The sequence below is a fragment of the Puma concolor genome, chromosome B4 (assembly GCF_028749965.1).
Source record: "Puma concolor isolate L17-30 chromosome B4, mPumCon1.1.hap2, whole genome shotgun sequence".
Classification (NCBI taxonomy): Eukaryota; Metazoa; Chordata; class Mammalia; order Carnivora; family Felidae; genus Puma; species Puma concolor.
This window is the reverse complement of record NC_141673.1, coordinates 28,773,334-28,787,617: the sequence shown is the minus strand read 5'-3', so window position 1 is coordinate 28,787,617 and position 14,284 is coordinate 28,773,334. Positions and strand designations below refer to the sequence as shown.

The 14,284-nt window shown below is 38.6% G+C and overlaps 1 long non-coding RNA gene across 3 annotated transcripts in view; it reads right to left on the bottom strand.

Annotated features, from left to right (window-relative positions):
* LOC147578990 (uncharacterized) overlaps positions 1 to 14,284 on the bottom strand; it is a 435,699-nt gene that overhangs the window by 397,329 nt on the left and 24,086 nt on the right. For all 3 annotated transcript variants that reach the window (XR_015253441.1, XR_015253440.1, XR_015253442.1), the window contains exon 2: positions 3,652 to 3,728. This is a non-coding gene — a long non-coding RNA (uncharacterized LOC147578990). The remainder of the gene's footprint in view (positions 1 to 3,651; positions 3,729 to 14,284) is intronic.

Genomic DNA, 14,284 nt, shown 5'->3' with positions numbered 1-14,284 from the left:
TTTTGCTCCTTTGGCATCATGCTTCCTAATTGTTCTTTCTTTCTTCATTTCTTCTGGGGTTTCTACCCATTCTCTCTGACATGTAGCTTTTTGAGGAAATGATGATGATGATGATAATGATAATGATGATGATATGTTTGATTTGAGAGAAAGATAAGGAAGAAATATTCAAGCACACCTAGTGTTTGCCTTAGTTTTGGGTAAGCACAAAGCTCATGAAGGAAGTCTTTAAATATCGAAATATACTTGTTTCCTATAATTTGAATCAGAAGATAGTATAGCAGAACCATACTTTGAGGGGTAAACAATAGAATAAGTCCACGTAACATGATTTTTTGCTTGTGTATTCCCAAAAGGTACTTTTATAAAAAAAAGGAATATTTGGTAAAGAGTCTTGTCTACACCTCAAAAATCAGTACATGACGCCAGAGTCTATTATGAACTTTCAGCCTGCTTAATTAATTGCTTGGATCACTTTGTAGTTAATTAATATAGACTCTATTGTGAAAATGCCTGAGAATCCCTAAGGAAATAGCCTGTGCAGATAGGTCATCAGTATGAAGGGCAAAAATCAATAGGAGTTGTCTAGAACTGAGACATAAAAACAGGCTTTTCTTCATTTAGGCAAAGAACATAGGATCACTCCCCAAATAAAAACTGCCTCACGTGGTCCAAAAATAAAAGTGTCTGGTTTTCTAACTTTGGTTCAATTGATTTTCATAAACTACCTACATACCTTTTACTTTTTGAAGTTCAAATATCTTATTGGAAATATTTAGGGCTCACCAAATATCCCAAGTATTTGTCTGTATTCCCCAACACCCCCACCAGACCCTCTAGGAATGAGGGTTTGGGTCACCGCCCCAGGTAAAGAATGCACCAGGCTCAGCCTGCTGGTACTTGCTGAAGCCAAAGAGAATATAGAATGAGAAGTAGAAGAAGATAATTACAATTACGAGCTACAACCATGTAACCAGTTACAGAAACAAGAACTGAAATTGTCAAGAATATTTCCTATTTATTTTGTTATGAATACGTTTGGGGGGGCATGGGTATGGGTGTGTGTGTGTGGCAGAAGTATATAATTTTAAGCAAGTATCTATTTTCTTTCCCCTCTTATTCCCTTATCATCTAACATAAGATGTATTGATTTTATATCATAGAGTTTAAGTATTGTTAACCTTATATCATATTTAAATTACAGGATACCAAGGAGAAGAGTAAACCTCACTCATAGATTTTACGTCCTCTTCTGGGGAAGAGGTTATGTGTCTTTGGTTGTAAGCAGGATTGTTGTATCATATTTGGTAGAATAATGATTTTGTTATTACCCTTATTTGAAAGTTAAATATGGGTTAAAGAGACATGTATAAGTGCCTTGTTGACCAGGGGTAGACATGTTAATTTTATGTGTCAACTGGACTAGGTCATGAGGTGCCCAAACATCTGGGTGTTTCTGCGAGTGTGTTTTTGGATGATATTAACATTCAAATTCGTAAGTTACACCAAGTAAAGTAGATTGTTCTCTCTAATGTGAGTGGGCCTCATCCAATCAGTTGAAGGCCTAAACAGAAGGAAAAGGCTGATCCTCCCCAGAGTGGGGGAAAGAATTCTTCCTGCCTGATTGTCTTTAAACTTGGACATTATAGTTTATTTGTTTGTTTGTTTGTTTGTTTGTTTGTTTGTTTTTCCTGTACTTGGACTAGAATGAAACCATTAACTCCCCTGGTCTCCAGCTTGCTAATTCAGCCTGCAGATCTCAGGACTTGCCTGTTTCCATAATCAAGAGAGCCAATTCCTCATAATAAATTGATAGATAGATAGACAGACAGACATATAGATAAATCAATCTGTATTCTAGTAATTCTTTTTCTCTAGAGAACCCTGACTACAGATTTTGGTAACAAGAGTGAGGTACCTCCTCTATCCTTCCCTTCTTTCCTCTGTTCCAGTGAACATGGAAGCCATGGCTTCCACATGGCATAACTCAGAACGGAAGACATCTGATCTGCAGCAGACTTCCCCTGAGTGAGAAACAAACCTTTATATTGGCACATCACCCAGACAGCTACCACAAAGTTTCCTAACACAATATTTTGAGATCTAGGCTTCATTCTGACTATGTCTAGGACCTTGAGATTAAAACTAAAATAGGCTAAAATGTGTAATCCTAAATATTAGGCCATATCTTGATAAATACAAAAAAAACTACAATGAAATTGATAAACCAATATTCCTATAACTGCTCTCATGCATGTAGAACCACCAGGCTCTTTATGATCCCCACATGTTTTCTAGGACATCCCCCAAGGAATGCTACAAGTGTGTTTACAACTCAAGCCAATCTATCAGCTCCAGCGTACATGTGGTGCCCATCACATTCTATTTTTGCTCTGTATCTTGCTTTTGAAGAGTGATGCCTAACAAATCATTTAAAGAGACTATTTGTTGCTGCTACCTTGATAACATTTGCAACAAGAAGGCTGCCTCTGAATGTTGTCAAAGCTGCAATGTGGGTTTTCAGGACAGGGAGATAAGAACTGACTTCTCCTATTTGTTTGCTATTTTTTGTCTTCTGGGCCCCCAAACAGAATGTGCTATATACACAGATTTCCAAAGCCTCTCATCAAAATAGCTTCTCCAACACGAAGTGATCAAAAACAATAATAAAGTCTTAAGGACAAAAATCTATGCCATGGTCCTCCATTTATGTCCCTCTCTATTCCAACAAAATAGCTTTTATTTTCTTGAATCAGAAAATAAAAGCCCACATAGAGTTCAATGAATGCACACATTTATTGATGGATGGTATAGGCCAATATAAGGAAGAAATTCTCTTTTACAATATTAAAAAGTAAAAGCTCTTTTTTTCACTCACATGACTTGCAGAAGACATGACTCTTTCTTAATTACTCCACATTTTACCTAATACCTCTTTATCCCTGAGTATCATTCTGATGAGGTACTTCTCACCTTTTCTATGAGCATTCTAGGACATATGAGGAGATGCACACTGCTGCCTAGTCATATGGATAGACTAAGCTACCTAAGCACTAAGATAAGAGCAAATTACAAAAAAATAAAAAATAAAACAGTGATAGTTAATGCCCTCAAACATCAGAAAACAGCACAACTTTAATTATGCCCCTCAGTTGTGATTTATAATGTTTTAGGTCAGAGTAATTCCAAAGGAAAAATAAAAACTACAACAGAGGGAACTGATTCTATATGCAACCTGCAATAAATTTTCCCATGAAATAGTTATAATGATTACATTTGTGTCTAATTATTATTTAAAACATAATGTCACCCAGCACTCAGGAACAGAGTTCTGAAAGTGAAAGTGAATTATGTGAAAGTGAATCCCTTCAGAAAAATGTTTTAATTAAGATAAAATTGCTCTTTTTTCCCCAAATTTCTAAATGATGCCATTTTACACTAATGATACATATATAGATCTATTTTCTAAAACATATATTTATATAAAAAACAGTATGTTAATCCTCATTATTGCCATGAATATGAAACTTATACTTGGAATACTGATGTTTTCTTTTATGTACTACTCTCCAGTTAATACATAGCGTGCTAGAGAGGATAGCGATAGGCAAATCAGCACTTCTCAAATGGCGTTCTTCTCAAAGGACTTACCAGATGACTTAATGCACAATGAGCGTTTTTTCTTGGTTTTCTCTCATTTGCTATCAAAAAGCATCAAGCATCAGCACCTGCACAAAGAGATTAGGAATGATAGAATTTCTAGGAGCTCATATTAACAGGAAAGTACACAGTGACAAGACAACACAATTTATTTTTATTTTTATTTTTTTTCAACGTTTATTTATTTTATTTTTGGGACAGAGAGAGACAGAGCATGAACGGGGGAGGGGCAGAGAGAGAGGGAGACACAGAATCGGAAACAGGCTCCAGGCTCCGAGCCATCAGCCCAAAGCCCGATGCGGGGCTCGAACTCATGGACGGCGAGATCGTGACCTGGCTGAAGTCGGACGCTTAACCGACTGCGCCACCCAGGCGCCCCACACAATTTATTTTTAATGTGGTTGCTTAATTAGTTACCATTTTTTAGATGACCTCCCCATGCTACCATATTGTCATCCTTCCAGCTCCCATCTTTTGCTTTTCAGGGAAAGTGTGGGGCTTGAGACCTGATGCCTGCATTTGGTTTTGATTATGCGCTAATGTTGGAATCTGATATTCTAGGAAAGTCTTGTTATTCTGATTGCTTACTTCACGTCCAAGATACTACAGGTCAGCAGCTGTTTTACTGAAGTAAATCTTTAGTACTCAGATTTTTTAAGAATTTCTATACATACTTCTGTGAAATTTCTTTCACTTTTAGGAACTCTAAGGTTTCAGAGTAGGCTTTCAGATTTTTTTTTTTCACGTTCTCTTAAAAAGATACCTAGAATTTCTTTTCACTTGACTTTGCTTGCTCTTTTTTTTCCTCCATGTACTCACCAAGACAGGGCAATCTAGAGTATATTTCTATTTATACACTAAACTGATGATCTTGATTTTTATTCTGAACTGTACTGAAAGGAATAATTATCTCCACTGGGAAAACTAGCTACTGCTTTGGGACAAGCCATTCCCTGGTTTCACTTAAAATAGTAGCAGTATGATTTGCTTCAGATGTGTTACAACATCCATGGCAGCAGAGTTCAATATCTTTGAAAATTAAGGGGCAGTGGTTTAAACATGGCATAGAAAAGCTGAAGAAAGGAGAATTGATACATAATAGTTACCTTTTCTCAATGCACTTTAAGAGAAAGTGACACAAAGTGATTTGGTTTTGTTCCCTTTACCAAATGAAAACAGGGTGGCCTTGCGTAGTCAGTTGAATGGCTTAATGAAAGAACTGAGATAGTAAAAAAGCTAACTTACTCTTTACTCAATTAAGAGGTATCTATATCAAAGCCTGCCCAAAGTACATATGCATTAAGCTTTCAAATACCACTAGCCCCCAGCACAGCACTGAAAGATTTATGAATTTAAAGAGGAGAATTCAGGATGTGGAAATTAATTCTGAGAGAATATCAGAAGTTGAATTATATAAATATAAATATATATATATATATGCACATACATAATGCATACATATATGTGTATATATATGCATATATAGACATGTACGTGTTTGAGAGTAAAGTAAAATCTGTGCCTCTCCAACTGTAATTGCTTAAATCTTGCTCCATTTTATCTTTTTTTCTAGACCTTTCCTTTATAGCTTACTTTAATCAATATTTATACTGAATATTTTATTTAGAAGTTTTATGTTTATAGAAAAGCACACTTGATTATGAAAACATTGATTTTATGTCTTGCTCCCTAATCTATGACTAGGCAGATGAATGGTAAAGTTAACTCACTCTCCCAAATGGTTATAAAATTTGTATTTCAGGCAGCGTTCCAAGAGGTCATGGCTTGTTTGAAGACTTAACATATTTTCATGCAGATATATTGCAGAAACCACCCCCTAAATCAGAGACTAACAAAATGTATGTTACCATGCAGATGGAGTGAAATAAAGAGAGCTCCAATAGTATATCAGTGGGACGGTCAGTACTGGGGAAGATACTATAGAAGGGAAGACCCTCAGGAGGAACAATGCACAAATGAGTGGTCAGAAGCCTTGATGAACAGCAAGATAAGCCAAAACCCTAAATCAAGGTCAACCTAAATTTCTAATATTAGAAAAATAAAATGAGGCAAACGTGAGACAGTGCACGCATAAAGTTACAATCCACTTAGATATTATAGGAAGTTTTGTGCCTGGTTTGGAAATAGTATGCTTCTTCCTTAATGTGATTAATACAGAGCAATTGTAATTATAAAGGCTATGCTTCTGATAGTTTTGTTCTATACTGATACAGATGATACTTTATAGGAAAATGTGATTTAGGGTCTTATGAAGCCATGCAAGTTCCATCTCTGGGAAAGCCCGTTATACATTTTGAGAGAACTTTGGTTGGCTAAAGATCCAGGCTTCCCTTTATTCTTGAGGGAACTCTAGCCTCCCTCAAGTTTTCCTAAACGGTTCTGGGAATTCCCTCTGGGTTTATTCCCATTGTAGCACATGTCACAATAAATTAAAATTGCCCATTTCTGGGCCACCTCCCATTATACTTAAGCTCTTTGATGGAGAGGTGTCTTACTCAAGTTCTTTTTTATTCAAACCCTACATCCAATTGATGACAAGGTTCCATCCTCTCTACTGCTAAATATACATCTCTGTCCCAACTCCCTCTCACCAATTTCGATACTACAATCTTACCACAGGGTCTCATCATCTTTTGTCTGGATTCATATACAATAGTCACCAAAGTGGTCTTCCTGATTCTGCTCTTATCCCACTACAGTCTACCCTACTGAGTGTAGCCAGGGGGATGTTTCTAAAACTTATATTCAAATCACTGTCCTTAATAACCCCTTCAAATAACTTCCAGTGGAAAGGATGATAAAAGCCAACCCGTTTACCCACTTATTTCTTTCTACTTTCCCTTAGGTTGTACACTTTAGGGAGAATATCTTCCATTCTATTTCTTGAACATTCTATATTTATCCCTGACCAGGGTCTTTGCCTTTGGATGCCTTTCTGCTTGGATGCTCTGTTCCCAGGTCTCTGCATGGCTACCTGCTTCTAGTCACTTGGGTCTCAACTCAAATTTCACCCTCCCAGGAAGATCTTCCATGACTCTTTAGATAAAGGTGTCCACCTTGCCCCAGTCGCTCAATCTCGTATTTCCCTACTTTGTCTGTTTCATAGCACATTTTAGTATCAGAAACTTTCACATCCAGAGGTACCTGGGTGGCTCAGTTCATTAAGCGTCTGACTTCGCCTCAGGTCACGATCTCATGGTTCATGGGTTCAAGACCCGTGTCAGACTCTGCACTGACAGCTCAGAGCCTGGAGCCTGCTTCAGAATTTGTGTCTGCCTCTCTCTCTCTGCTCCTCTCCCACTTGTGTGTGCTCTCTCTGTCTCTCAAAAATAAGTCAGCATTTAAAAAAATTTTTAAAAGAAACTATCATATCAGTTAATGTATTTATTGTCTATCCCACTTGAAGATAAACTCGAGAACAGAGACTTTATCCCATTCATTACTATATTCTCAGTTCTTAGACCTGTGCCTGATAAACAGTCAGTGATTAATAAGTATTTTCAGTGAGTGGTAGGGAGTTTGTCTTCTAAACCACTCTTCCTCCATTGTCTAGCATCACACCATATGCATTTTAGATACATAAGAAATATTCATTGATTGAATTAGTGTTTTCCCTGAGAAAAATCTGCTTGACAATTATGTGGTGCTAAGGGTTGAATCATGCCCCCCAAAAGGATATGTTGAATTCCTAAAACCTGGTACCTGTGAATGTGATCTTACTTGGAAACAATGTCTTTGCTGATGTAATCAAGTTCATATGAGGTCATTGTCTATTAAGTTGGCCCCTAACCCTTGTGTCCTTATAAAAACAGAAGAGATACAGAGACAGACATGAACAAAAGGAACAATGCCATGTGAAAATAGAGGCAGAGATTGGAGTGGTGTACGTGCAAGCCAAGGATTGCTGGTAACACCAGTAGCTAAGAAAAAGGCATGGAACAGACTCTTCCTCAGAGATCTCCAGAAGGAACCAATCTTGCCACCACCTTGAATTTTCACTCCTGGCCTCCAGAAGAATGAGAGAATAGATTTCTGTTGTTTTAAGCCATGCAGTCTGTGATACTTTGTTAGGGCAGCCATAGGAAATTAATATATATGGCAAAAAGAAAAAGGAAAGGTTGAGAAGATGAGTAAGAATTAAAATGTGAGGTGCAAATTTACTATCATTCCATTATGAAATGTAAGGAAATGTTCCAGTTTTCATTATTTACTAGACATGTAACTGCAGGTGTACATTTTAACCTCCCTGAGCCTGTTTTCTCATTTATAAAATGTGGTTTATAACGCCCTCCTATAGTGTTATGATACTAATATAGTTAACATATGTAATTCCCTCAAAACAGTGTCCAGTATATAGTGAATATTCAAAAAATATTAGCCCTTATTCTTCCTCAGGGGCTGGAAACTGTAACAGTACGTAAAGACTGGTGCTATAGCCGTGAGCTACATAAATTCTGCTCATCACTCAGCAATTTATTCCTCCAGCAAAGATTACTTGAGTCCCAAGTATTGTACTGTTCTCTCTGTTCCAATGCCAGGTTGAGCTCTTCAGCAGCATTCCCTCAGAATCATTTCTTTGAAGATTAAGGAATCTGGAGTCAGATTTCAGCCTAATAGAAGGTTCAACACAATGAGTTCTTTCTTTCTAAACGTAGACAGAAATACTCATGAGGGGGGCGCCTGGGTGGCTCAGTAGGTTGAGCCTCTGACTTCAGCTCAGGTCATGATCTCACACTTTGTGGGTTTGAGCCCCGCGTCGGGCTCTGTGCCGACAGCTCAGAGCCTGGAGCCTGCTTCGGATTCTGTGTCTCCTTCTCTCTTCGTTCCTCGCCTGCTCACGCTCTCTCTCTCTCTAAGATAAGTAACGATTTAAAAAAATTAAAAGAAAAAAAAAGAAAGAAAGAAATACTCATGAGGTAATGACTTGCCTGAGTTTGCAGGATTGCTCCCCAGGAAGATGTAGATGAGATTCATATACAGATCTGGTAAAGCAGATGCATTGCCACGTGTGGTGGATACTGTGGCACACTGCCCGGAGCCCCTTTCAGAACTGAGGGCACAATTCCTCATTGGCTGCCAGTGCCTCTGGTTATCAGTCCATTCCGGAACTTGCTCTTGTCTTAAGAGCTAACTCACCTAAAGCCATGCCCTCTTACTGGGGCAGTGTAGATCCAAAATTGGCTGTTGTCGGGGTAGTAAGATGCATTCTCTTCTCCCCAAGTCAGGACAATTCTGAAGGATCAGAATTGAGCTCCCCATGGGATCAGCCAAGAACTTTCCTGAGTCAGATTAAGGTGACCTTTTCCCTCTGCCCAATCCTATTTCCATCTCTTCCTCCAGAGATGTTGAACTCAAGAGCACTCGCTGTAGCCTTCTTATACTCAAATCATTATCTCAGTCTTCTTCAGGAAGAACCCAACTTATAACACCATCTGAAGCAAACCAATCAACCTCATAGAAATTAATTAGCTCACATGGACTTTTAGAGCCTAAATACTTTCCAGAGAGAAATTTGAAACATTGGTCTAAATATGAATAAGATGAGCTCATTTGTCATGAGGTGGGGGAGGGAATAAAAGGGAAAAGCAGTTGCCCATAATTTATTCACATAAAAACAAAATGTGAATGCATCCTCCTTTCATTGTGTCATTCAACAGTTGAGGCTAAAGGTAAAATTTGCAAGTCAAAAATTATTGCTTTTTATGTTGATAGACACATAAAAATGGATGAATGGAAAGAAAGCAGAAGATGTCATAACCCTCGCTAATACTACCTTTACATTTCTATGGCACATTGATGTTTATAAAGCCTTTCATATGCCTGCTTTCATTTGAATTTTGTTCTAGTGCTGACAGAGGTGAAGAATAAGTGTCATTATTCCCTTTTCAGAAATGAGAAAGCTGAACTTCTGAGTTGTTTTTTTTTCCCCCCTTAAAGTCCAGTGGAAGAACTAAGAATCCATGCTGATTTTCTAAGCAAAAACCTGTTGGTCCTTGGCTCTCCCTGCATAAAACAACTCAAACTGTAGAGACAACATATACATTCACAAAATAATTAGCAAACAACGAAAAGGTTTCAATCACGTGGAGAGATACCTGTTAAATGGATTCATTAGCACTGAAGAGGGGTGAGGGGAATATTGGAAGGGGACTAATGAAGAAATTACCTACAAAGACTTTGTTGTTGCCCTTACTATATCCAGGTGCTAAAGCTAACATTTACTTTCAGATATTTGTACTATGTGTTTTACATGTATTACATAAATTTTTCCAAGGATCAACCCAATGAAGTAGGCACTAACTAGCATACACGAAATCGGCTCTGTAATTAAAGTCAAGGATTGTGGAAAATTTGCCTTCAAATCCTGCTGCCATACTTGTGTGATGCTGGGCAGTACTCAATATCTCTAAGCATCAGCTTATCCCTTCAGCAAAAGAATGAGAGGGGGTCTAATGCTGTCTACTTCATAATGTTGTTGTGAACATTGAGAGAGATTAAGTATGAAAAGTGCATAGTACATAATAAAACCTCAATACATTATAGTTGTGTCCATTTCACAGATGAAAGAATGTAGGCACAGAAAAATTGATAACTTTTCCTAGATCATACAGCTTGCTAGTGGCAGGGGATTTTCTAGACCATCAGATCTCCTTAGCCTCATACTTTTTGTGTGTGAGACATTATTTACCACTAGGCTATTTCCTGACATCTTTAAATGAAGCATTTTTTTTTTATTTTTTTTTTTTCAACGTTTATTTATTTTTGGGACAGAGAGAGACAGAGCATGAACGGGGGAGGGGCAGAGAGAGAGGGAGACACAGAATCGGAAACAGGCTCCAGGCTCTGAGCCATCAGCCCAGAGCCCGACGCGGGGCTCGAACTCACGGACCGCGAGATCGTGACCTGGCTAAAGTCGGACGCTTAACCGACTGCGCCACCCAGGCGCCCCTAAATGAAGCATTTTTAAGGCACATAGGAGGTAGTCCTTCTGGCCACATTACAGTTGGTATTTGGCTCAGTGAGAACAAGTGGATGGACCCTTTGGTGTGACTTTCCCTTCCATCTCCACAAAGAGCCCACATTCTACAGGGCTTCTCTACCCAGTGATGGTCCAGGACTCTCGCTGTCAGCCACTGCCCTAAGCTACTGGTGTCGCAGGTGCATGCAGCGACAGGGGAGGTCTGGGAGTGAGGAAGGGAAACAGTCCTTTGAGGACTGATAGATGGCTTCTAAGTCAGAAAATACAGAATTCCAGTTTGTGAAGGATGATTTGTTCAGGAGATAGTTCATATCCAATATATTCACTTTCCAAGCACTCTGGCTTCTCAGAATGGAAATGTGGTGCTCGAAGGAAACATTTTTTTTAATCCTCCAAAACCACCACTACTAAACCAATCTTAATTAACACATTTTCTATTAACTAGAATGATCTGAAATTCCAAATCCATCATGCAAGACACGAATAGAATTGGACTGCACACTAAAAATGTGCATACTTCACTGTTGTACATCTGCCTGGATCACCTTTAAAACAATTAAATGGTGAATGTGTGACTAAATTACCACACCGTGTTCTCTGTTTAATTTCAAGGTTGAAGTGTCTTTCCATCACGAATATGGGTAAAACCCTAGAATGCTGGGGGACAGAACAGGAATTAATGGCTCTTTCTGTTGTTTTGATTTCCACATATTTGATGGCTTTGTGTAATTTGAATAATTGTAAGCTTCCAGCATGCTGATAAGGTTCACCTACATTATTCATTTGCATGAAGTGCTGATCAATTAAAGCTTCTCTCTTAAAAAAAAAAAAAAAAATCATCCCATCCTGCAGCAACAAAGCTTAGGGTACTCCTAGCTGTCTCTACTCTCTTTTACTAGGGAATTTCATCAGGAAAACTTATCAATCTTTTTCTTGCCTTATTTTTATCCTAACCTAGTCTGTGTTCTTACCCTCGACCTATTCTTCTTCACTTAACTCTTATAGTCTGATTACTACATTTTTAACACTTATTTCAGGAATGCATTTGATAAACATGACCATTATTGGAAGGAGATTGTTAATTCCATGGTTACTGATTTACTGGCAGCACAAAAGTGCATACGTCCAAATCCATCTGTGATGAAATACAGAACTATTTCTTAAAATGGAGAAACTGCTTTTCTTCCTTTGTCTTATAAGAAAAATATGATAGTTAATTTTATATGTCAGCTTGGCTGGTCCGTGGTACCCTGATATGTAGTCAAATGCTAATCTGCATGTTTCTATAAGGATGTTTTGGAGGAGATTAACATTTAAACCAGTGGACCTTAAAAAAAAATTTTTTTAAGTTTCTTTATTTATTTTGAGAGAGAGAGAGAGCAAAAGCAGAGAGGAAACAGTGAGAGAGAGAAAGAGAATCCCACGTAGGGTCTCAAATTCATGAACTGTGAGATCATGACCTGAGCTGAAATTAAGAGTCAGTTGCTTAACTGACTGAGCCACCCAGGAGCCCCTAAACCAGTGGACTTCGAGTAAAGTACACTGCTGTTCCTAATGTGGGTGGGACAATCAGTTGAAGATCTGAATGGAACAAATGACTGACTTCCCCAGAGCAAAAGGGAATTTTGCAGCAGATGACGTTTGGACTTGAACTGCAGCACTGGCTACTCTGTAGGTCTCCAGCCTCACAGACCAGCCTACAGATTTCAGACTTGTGAGCTTCCATAATAGCCTGAGCCAATTCCTTAAAAAAGATCTCTTTTGATAGACAGATGATTGATAGATAGATAGACAGATAGATAGACAGACAGACAGACAGATGTTCTGTTTCTCTGGAAAAGCCTAATAAAAAGCTAATCAACAGAAAATGACTATATCTATTTTACAATTGTTAAAAAGACCCAGGTAGCTTATATGTCTAGAATGCCTCCCCAAAGAAGGTTGGGGGGAGGCATGCTAAATTTCATGGAAAAGTTTGTGGTCAAATAAGTTTGAGAAACATGGAATTAAAATTAACTGTATTTTCTTTATAGTAGGAAGCTAGAGTCAAAAAGGAGCAAGATGAGCTAGGAAAACTGGTGGACACACAAAGGCAAATGAGTGCCCATCAAGTAAGGGGAGAGACAGTTTTTTTCTCCCCAGAACCTGGATGGGGAGGCTAGATCAGGGTCCTGCCTTTGGAACCACCTCCGGTAGCTTCCACTGCATTTAGGATATGCTTCATAGTCCTTGCTGCAATCTATGAGAGCCAGCAGACTCTTCCTCTTGCCTACCTCTCTAATCTCTCCTGCTACTACTATCCTCTTCATGAGCTTTATTTCTATCCCCCCAGGGCTTCAAGTTCAACCCCATCCCAGAATCATTTGTATACTTCTCCCTTATATACATACGTTGAAATGAGACCATCTGACTGTTGGCTGCTTCTCATTATTCAAGTCACCCTCTCTCAGGGAGATCATCCCTATCCATTGTACAGAGAGAGTAAGAACCTTCTTGTCTCTCTCCCTCTAACACTTCACGGTTTTATTTTCTCCATAAAATAAATAAGCATCATATTTATGTGTTCATTTCTTAATACCTGTCATTTGGATACTTAAAAGCCACTTAAAATTTTATTTGGTGGTCTGAAACCATTTATGAATTGATTCATCAATCAAACATTTTACTAACACCATGTCAATAAGGGACATTATCATTCATAAAGTAGTCACATTTGGTAGGTGAAGAGAGAGGGGAGCCTGTTGGGACCACTAAAGACAAGATATCCAAAGTCCATGAGCAAAATTCAGTTAGGAATGAGTGTTGGAAGGGGCACCTGGGTGGCTCAGTTGGTTAAGCATCAGACTCTTGATTTTGGCTCAGGTCATGACCTTGCGGTTGTGAGATCAAGCCCCATCAGGCTCTGCACTGAAAGAAAAGAAAGAAAAAGAAATGAAGGTTGGAGGAGAAGCTCAGGAGCAAAATTCAGAAGAAAAGGACAAGGGGAGATACCAAAGAGAGAAGGCAAGCCAGCCTGCACCACTATGAAAGCAATGCTGGGGGCGCCTAGGTGACTCAGTCGGTCAAGCGTCTGACTCTTGGTTTTGGCTCAGGTCATGATCTCAAGGCTCTGGAGTCTGAGCCCCACACTGGGCTCCATGCTGACCGTGTGGAGCCTGCTTGAGATTCTCTATCTCTCACCTGTCTCTCTGCCCCTCCCCTGCTCAAATGTTCTGTCTCTCTCTCTCTCTCTCTCACAAGAGAAATAAACTTAACCTGAAAGCAATGCTGAACAAGCCAATACAGTAAAATGATGGTCTGAGATCATGGAAATAGGTCCTGGACAATGGGGCACAAGAGAGTCAATGTAAAGAGGCATCAGTCTTGAGAAGAAGAGAAAATTGATGAGAGCACTATATCAAAAGTTCAGTATATACAGTACCACTGGCAAGATGATTTTAAGTAGCATACAGATGGATTTCTTAAGAAATTATTAGTTGAGTATTAGCTAAGGTGTGCTAGTGTGTCTTAATCAATATATCAAAATTATGAGTTAGAACCATGCTAAATTTAAAATATATATATATCAATTCAACCAAAAAAGTTGCAGGTATAATTTTATAGTTTATATGCAACCATGTACAA